This window comes from Dermacentor albipictus, chromosome 8 (assembly GCF_038994185.2).
Source record: "Dermacentor albipictus isolate Rhodes 1998 colony chromosome 8, USDA_Dalb.pri_finalv2, whole genome shotgun sequence".
NCBI classification, from domain to species: Eukaryota; Metazoa; Arthropoda; class Arachnida; order Ixodida; family Ixodidae; genus Dermacentor; species Dermacentor albipictus.
In genome coordinates, this window is record NC_091828.1 from 123,052,501 (window position 1) to 123,059,110 (window position 6,610).

Below are 6,610 nucleotides of genomic sequence, written 5' to 3' on the forward strand. Positions count from 1 at the left end.
TCGGACGCTGCCAGAGAACTTCGCCTACTTGCGCGCAAGAAGTCCCAGGATCTCTGGACATCAAGTGGCTTCAATTGCAGATTACGTCAACTGGACCCCACGCTACGGCTACAACTGCCACCTAGCCTTTCCCGCGGCGAAGCAACCTTGTTGTGTCGCTTGTGGTTGGGAGTGGCGTTCACGAACGCATACTCCTACCGTATGGGAATGGCCGAGAGCCCGATGTGCGACTCCTGTGGGTGCGAGGAGTCCATCGAGCACGTATAGTGTACCTGCCCTCGCTACGATGTCCAGCGCCTCTCTCTGCGGGCAACTTTACACAGACTAGACTCGAGACCATTCACCGAGTCAAAGATACTCGGACCGTGGCCACAACCGTCACTGGCTCGAAAAGCGATTCGTGCACTAGTGCGGTACTTGAAGTGCACGGGCTTAAGAGACCGCTTATAGTGTCATTGTGTAAGGTGTCCCTCCCACATGTACTCAGTGCTGACTCTCTCCCTTTCTTCCTCTTTCTATTCCCATTTCCCCCACCCCCAGTGTAGGGTAGCAAACCGGATGCTGTTCTGGTTGACCTCCCTGCCTTCCCTACCCTTGCTTTCTCTCTCTCTCGCGGATATACTTATACATCGAGGGTGAGCGGCTAGCTAAAGCACAGCGAGGTGGCAAAGCACGCTCTGAAAAACAGGCGTAGGAACAGCCACTATCAAACAGCCGTGTCGTCGGCGCTAATTGTTTCTCGCAACGTCGTAGCCGTCGTCGTAGAGACAGACGCCTTGCCTCGACGGTCGGCCTCATCAAAGAACAGCCCTTTGGCTTATTATTATTATTTTTTTACCTTTAACCGTGATTTAGCGCGCTTCTGTATAGCATATCCAGGATGTCGGTGTCATGATGTAAGCGCGCGCGATATGAAATCGAAATCATTGGAACGCGGAGTCGCATCAAATGAACAACGAACCCTGGTAAGCTAGCAATTCGTAACGAGACATCGCGAAGAAATATGAAATGGATAACGAAACTCGAAAGAGGTACCGACACGTTGCGCAGTATACGCGCCCGTGGATTGCAAGTCACGCAGTTTGTGGTTGCGCGTCGCAAACGCGACGGCGGCGGGATGCGCGCGGAGCGGCGGTTGCGTCCGCGTGCCCCCATCGATGGACGGTGCGGCACGCAGCCGCAGCTGAACAGAGTAGACGCTACAGTAATTTATTTATTTATCCATTCATTTATAAATACTACAATTCGTGGTCGGGATTTTAATAGGGTGGGAAATGAGTGATACACGATCTGATACAATAATATTGGCGGACAATGTTCCCAAACCGACTGATTATGGAAGGCCAGATTTAGGCGACGGTCGTTCTCATTAAGTTTGTTTGTGTCTTTTTTTTGTTTCTTTTTCTTCTTAGACCAGCGGTTGTAACGAGTTGTTGATCTCGGCGATAACGGCTGTTGCGATTCCGCGGCGACGAGCGATGTCGTACGGCGCACGAAGGAAAGACGCCCGGGCACAGCAGCGCATGCGCCAACAGCCCAGATTCGCGCTTAAATTCTGCTGTAAGAAGCGGCTGCCGGGAGTCCCGCTCGTCATTCTGCGTTTCACGCCGCCACCGCCCGCGTCAGCCGAACCTCTGCGTCGTACCACGTATGCTTCGGCACCGACTGTCTACGTTAGGCGCGGTGCCTACCACTTTACCGACTCCGAAACAGCCATGGGTTCCGCCACTCACTTCTGCTGCAAGGCGTACTGCGAAGCTTTAAGTCGCGGCCACTTCACTCAAGACCTGCTGGACTTCTTTCTGCAAATGCGGTTACGGGACTGCCTCTCTTGCTCCGGGATTCTCGCACGGCCCGTTGGAGCTCCCGAAATACGTATGCGACGCACGGCAGCCATTCCATCTGTTCTCCCGCACGAGCTGTCGCGCCTTAGCCGTCGCTGCCGATTAGTTTCAAGTCGCGTCTTCCGCGGTCTCTTCTTTTGTGCGCGTGTTCCCGCGGACGAACTGGAAGGGACAACGAAGCAGCTGTCGTCGTCAACTAACGTCCGAGGTGAGCCAATACGTATGTGCGTGTATAATGTATGTAGCAGCTAACTTTCTCAGAGCCGTCTAAAGGGAAAAAAATGTGCTTAAGAGTTCACGGTGTAAGATAACATTACAAAACCATAGTTCTCTATCGTCAGAATTCTGATCACCGAACAGCGTAGGCCTTAAACTGGCTTGCACTGTGCGCTCTTCATTATTTTTTTTTCTGCAACAGCTTTTCTAACGTTAGCTGGAACGCCCCATACATATTACGGTAGCGCGGCTATTTGTGATTTTTTTCTCTTACACCTGCACGGCTGAATCTTCCTATGTTTAGCCGTTAATACGGCAGGAGCGTATTTCCACGAATATCACGCGTTCCCCCCCCCCCCCCCCCCCGATATTTCTGGCCTCTAAACGCGCCTCCCGAAGTCTTCGGATTCTTTGCCAGAGTGTGTAGTCTATGACGTTGTCGCGTACAAAGGCGCGCCGCCTTGTTTAGGGCGCGCTGCCGGTGCCTTGCGAAGCAAGTCATCCTACGCTAACCGCGGGGCTCGAATTGGGTGTCCACTGCGCACGCGCCGCGAGAAGCCGGGTGCCTGCTCGTCGCTTCGTTGTCCAGCTTGCCTCGCCTTAAATTTTGTGCGTTCGCTTGTCGCCGCCGTGGCCGCGCTGCATCCCTGTGTGGCTTTAAGACGACGTTGCCATGGCGGCCAGCACAGCACCGTGCCGCCGTGTCTTGCGCGTATAACGAGGCGGCCGGGCAAGCAAGCGCGAGTGGTGGCGGGTGACCGCGTCTCTTATTGAAACCACATAGGCGTTCAGCGCAGCCATGGCGGCGGGAATAGGCGAAGGCACAAGGAGGGAACTGGACACTGAAGCGACGACGCACCCAGCTTTTTTTGTTTTGTTTATGCGCATGCGCAGTGCTGCTCGAACCCAGCGGCTAGCGTTAGATAGCGCTGTCTTGCACCTCACCACCCGGGCGGCGCGTTCTAGATAAGGCTGCGCAACTCTGTACTCCAGCTCTCCGTGCCCGCGCTGCGACCGCGTATTTTTGAGCCGTATTCTGATTTACGACGCTGTATTAGTGCCGCATGAATGTTGTCGCGGTGTGTTTGCGCAAGGCAATAGACGTGGATGGGGAGGCACGTCAAGCGGTCTTGCAAGTCGCGCGGTGAATCGCCGGGAAAGGCTGTTTCGTCGCGTTCGATTGCGTCGCTGGCATATTTGAGGCGCTTGTTTGTCCACTTACATTGGGGGGAGCAAAGGGTGACGCCGTTCTCGCCGGCACGCGAAACGTCCGAGCCCGTCCTTTCACTTTCACGGTAACGGTCATTCACGGTCATTTCACGGTAACGATGAATAAAGCCCTGCAAGCATACGCTTTTACACATTTTTCTTCTTTGACATGAGTTCCCGTTATATTCGTTACGCGCATGCAATGTGTATATATGCATGTATATATTCAATTTTCTGGGACTGAAAGTCCCAGCGCCCGCGCTTTGTATTCGTGGTCGCACTATTTACGTGCGAACACGTACGTTTCAAAATGCCCGTGCTTGCCTTGACTTCTTTTTATCTTCTCAACCGCAGGTGAATCTCGTGCAACCAAGTGACCGTGACTCTACCTTGGGGGACAACGGAACAACCGTCGTCGCTGCGTGGCTTCGGCATCTAACCCACGAGGTGGGAAAGTGTGTGTGCGTGCGTATAGTGTGCGAGGGCTGTGCGGCTATTAACTTTATCAAAAAAACTGATTGACAATATTGGCAAAATAGGTGCAGTTAACTGTGGTGCTTCGTTAAGCACGAGTTTCCTAGGACGGCCGCAGCCACATCGGGTCGTCGCCGTGACGGAAGCGGAGAGGACGGGGTGGGGCGATTGTAGCTTCAGGCTCGGCTAACACTAGGAAGGTAGCTGGCCCTGCGCGTAGGCAACAGCTGGCAGGAATCCTCTCTCTCGCTTGCGACACGGATGTCGGCCCGTTCCGGTTGCCATTGCTTCCCGGCCACCATTTCGCGACCACGCGCGCGAAAGGGCGCGAAATGTTGAACCGCGGAAGCAGATGGCATCCGGAAATTGAGTGTGTGGGATAACCAGTGGCGTATTCCAGATCATCACTGAAGAATGGACGTTGCCTTCGGTCCGCAGCGCGGCGCGTTGCGGCCAAAGTATGTGGATGATTTTTGTTCTCTATTCTTTGTGCTGCGCTGTGGTTTTGTCGCTCGACGCGCCGACCATGTTTGACGAGTTCATCGATCACGCCTCGCGCGACGACGCCTGTCACGGTGAGTACCTACTTTCTGTTTCTATTCATTATTCGAGAAGTTCCCCCTTTTCAATTTCAGATACGTAACCTAGGCCTTTGCGTATGGCACACTCCAACAGCGTCCAGAGCACACGTCAGTGTCCCAGACGGACGACGTTCAGCGCTTGTCGTGCATCAGCTGACTGTCTGTGCACTTACGCTCCAGCCTCACGGCTACTAGTTTCCTGGCGAATGAAGGTGCCTGCCCTGCAGTACGTCGACTGCCCGTACGTAAATAGTTCTCCCGACCCGTGGCTTGGGCTGACGGGTGGTTAACACAACGCCTCTTTGTCGTTTCGTTTCCCCAGACTCGGCCATCAGTCACGTCCGACGGAGTGTCCTGCGCCCTGCGGTCTCCCAGATGGATGACGTTCAGCGCCTCTTCGAGCGCGGCTGACCGTCCGTGCACTTCTGCTCCAGCCTCGCAGCTCCTGGTTTCCTGGCCAGTGAAGATGCCTGAACAACCTGCCCCGCAGAACGTCGACTGATCGTACGTAAATAGTTCTCCCGACCGCACTGCGGAATTGTGCTGAGGGCTGCTTAACACGGCACCTCTTTGTCGTTTTTTTCCCCAGCTTTGGCCATGAGTCATGTGCGGTGGAGTTTCCTGCGCCCTGCCGTCTCCCAGATGGATGAGGTTCAGCGCCTCTTCGACCGCGGCTGACCGTCCGTGCACTTCTGCTCCAGCCTCGCAGCTACTGGTTTCCTGGCGGATTAAGATGCCTGTACTACCTGCCCTGCAGTAAGTCGACTGCCAGTACCTAAATTGTTCTCCCGACCCGTACCGTTGCATTGGGCTGACGGGTGATTAACACGACGCCTGTTTTTCGTTTCAGCCAGCAACCCTTGCCTTGACATCCACCGCCCGTCAAGATCTGCCCAGCCGGCGTATATAGGCCTAGTGCTGACCGTAATGAGATGGGCCTTGCTCTCGTGACATTTCATGACATTGCTACGACCGTTGACGTTGAGCTGCGGGAAAAGTCCCTTTCTGCGTGCTGCCTTGACGATGCTGCAAGGCTGTGGAGACGTGACGGCGACCGACGACGACGACAGCCCTGTAACAGTTCCTTCCACACGGTTGCTGTGTCATAGTAGTTCGATATACACTCGTATTGAGTCCATGGCTGTTTCACGAGTGCACCAAAACGATTTCAAGTAACTATGCTGGCTCATATTCAATACACTACTCAGGGTCTAGCGTTAGTTTGATCTGGGGTTTCATGCACGTTAATTCACATTCTGTGCTCTCGTTATGGTACGCTGATGCTGGTTCGCATTGCGAAGTTGCGCGCGTATGTGTTCGTGTGAGCATGCTTGTGTGTGCGTTGCTGCATGTATGCTGTCTATTTGTTATACGCGCGTGCGACATAGCTCATTCCATCTGGTTGGTGGCTTGATTTCCGCTGGGGGTCCGTTTTCTCTTCCATTGAATCTTTGCTGGCTGGCCTCGTTTATCAGGTGATTTCCTTCGGAAAGCTCGTTGGCGGTTCTGCAGTGATGGTCGCAAATCTTTTCAGCAAAACATTAGGACTGGGCATTCCCCTTACCTAAAGGGTGTCCGGCCATCCACTCGCATATTTGTCTGGACCTTCCATTATCAAATTGTTTTGTACTCGATGGGGTCTCTGTTGGTATCTTTTGCTTATCCACATTGTCCTTGTTTGTCCAGTGATTCATCATGGCTAATGCGAAACATCAGCGTACCATTACAAAAAGCATATTGTGTGAATTAAAGGCAATAAAACATCCTCGTTAATTTGTGAAAATCATGATTATGAGCTTATCCTTTGCAAACTAGTGCTGGCATGGCACCAAGTTTATTCTTCAACCTGTAGAGCCTTTATTCATTGTAGCGGTACAGCTCCGCACTTCTACACGGCGACACACAGCAGATCCTGAACCTGCCTTCAGCAAGATTGCACATTGATCTGACACCACCACCACACATGCCTGCCGTGTTAGGTCTTGATCACACTTTTTCATCACGATTCCTTTTGTCCTCGAGTGTTCGCTGCCCTGTATAAATTTGCCTGCTTACATCCACTTACTGTACTTCGCTACAACATCTACTCGCTGTACCATGCTACCTCTACGTAATAAAATGGCAGATGTATTTTTCCTGCCACTATTTTCCCCTGGCTGGGAACATTGTTTATAACTGTATAATTTGGCTTTTTTTTAAAATCCATATTCTTGTCAACATTTCTGCGTTTAGTTGTGTTCTATGCGAACAGAAATAAAATTTTGGACTTTGTTCCAGAGTAGATAA

At 52.6% G+C, this 6,610-nt stretch overlaps 1 long non-coding RNA gene across 1 annotated transcript; it reads left to right on the forward strand.

Annotated features, from left to right (window-relative positions):
- The first annotated feature begins 1,565 nt into the window (after positions 1-1,565).
- On the forward strand, positions 1,566-6,610 carry LOC135913009 (uncharacterized). Its single transcript, XR_010567872.2, has 5 exons — positions 1,566-2,052; positions 3,624-4,565; positions 4,647-4,828; positions 4,914-5,080; positions 5,175-6,610. It is a non-coding gene; the product is annotated as an uncharacterized lncRNA (long non-coding RNA).